Raw genomic sequence first — 1,323 nt, 5'->3', positions numbered from 1 at the left:
ATCATGATTAACTTTCCCTGATGTAGCACAGAGCTAAACTGAAGCACTGTAGGTTTAAGCATGCTGTTTAAATACATCTGCAGTATATTTGAGCTCAAGAGCTGTCAGCTTGTAGTCTAGTACTGTATTCATTGGACTGTTTTACTTTAGCTCATTGAAAGTGGAAAACTGGGAACTTTCAACAGATCGGTTGAGTGATATATATCTACAGAACTAAGATTGAACTCCTTACAAGTTCTGTGACTTTTGTAGGAAGGAGGGAGACACATTTTAAGGCAAGAGATCATTCATTAATTACAACTAATGAATACTAACTCATCAACTGTTTTTTTTTTAATTGCAATTAATTATAGTTATGATATTGTAATATGGTGGAGGAGGAAGAAGAGGTAGGTGGTGTCATGGCTTTTGCAGGCTGTCCAGTTTGGTGAAGTTGTTTAATCCCAGGTCAGTCCCAGTTGAGCAGATTTATGATAAAAAGTGTTCGACTTATGACCATTCCATCTTTGAGTCAAGCATAACAAATCCAAAACAACATTATTCAGTGCATCATTCCTTTTTATTTAAAGAAAGCTGGTTATAATTTTGAGAGAGATTTAGTTGCTAATTCTAGCAGATCAATCAACTGTATAGATGTTATTTTGTTAACTTGGGACTAGTGAACTTCTGTAGAAGATGGGAAGGGGTTGGCATAGTGTAGAGTTTAGGACTCAGATACAGTGAGGGAAGAGTAGTAGGTAGAGTGAGCTTTAATGGAGATGATGCACAGCTGACAGAGGAAAGATCATTGTAGATGTAACTGAAAGGAAAACATTATTAGGTCGAAAGAAAGTTTGAATGGGGCTTTTTTTCTGGATACAATGTAAATAAGATGGGAGTAGTTTTGCCATCTGAGATATGTGATTTGAATTATGATGTAAGTCACACTGTATAACCATAACAGGACTTTGAGGTAGACCACAGGATAATGCTCGGCCACATATGGCGAGGCTGACATTCCAAAGGCTGGAGCAGTTTGAATGGGAAACGATGCCCCACCCACCATATTCGCTGGACATTGCCACATCTGATTATCATTTATTCCGCAGTCTTCAAAATCATTTGGACGGAAAAAATATGAATTCTGTAGATGAGGTCAGAACAGTACTGGAGGAATATTTTTTGTCACAGACAATTGAATTTTGGAAGAAGGGCCTTGCAAGTCTATCTGATAGATGAAAGAGCATTGTAGAAAATGAAGAAGAGTATATTTTTAGATTAAAAAAGAACTTTATTTAAATTTTTTTAAATAAAAGGAGTATAAAAAAACACATAATTTATGAG

At 36.0% G+C, this 1,323-nt stretch overlaps 1 protein-coding gene across 1 annotated transcript in view; it reads left to right on the top strand.

The window, feature by feature from the left end:
• The window catches only part of LOC106881290 (FAST kinase domain-containing protein 1, mitochondrial), a 32,699-nt gene that overhangs the window by 3,062 nt on the left and 28,314 nt on the right, over positions 1-1,323 (top strand). The gene's annotated exons all lie outside the window — the stretch shown is intronic.

Source organism: Octopus bimaculoides, chromosome 5, assembly GCF_001194135.2.
Source record: "Octopus bimaculoides isolate UCB-OBI-ISO-001 chromosome 5, ASM119413v2, whole genome shotgun sequence".
Taxonomy (NCBI): domain Eukaryota; kingdom Metazoa; phylum Mollusca; class Cephalopoda; order Octopoda; family Octopodidae; genus Octopus; species Octopus bimaculoides.
The sequence above is the reverse complement of the archived record's forward strand: the minus strand, read 5'-3'. Positions and strand labels throughout refer to the sequence as shown.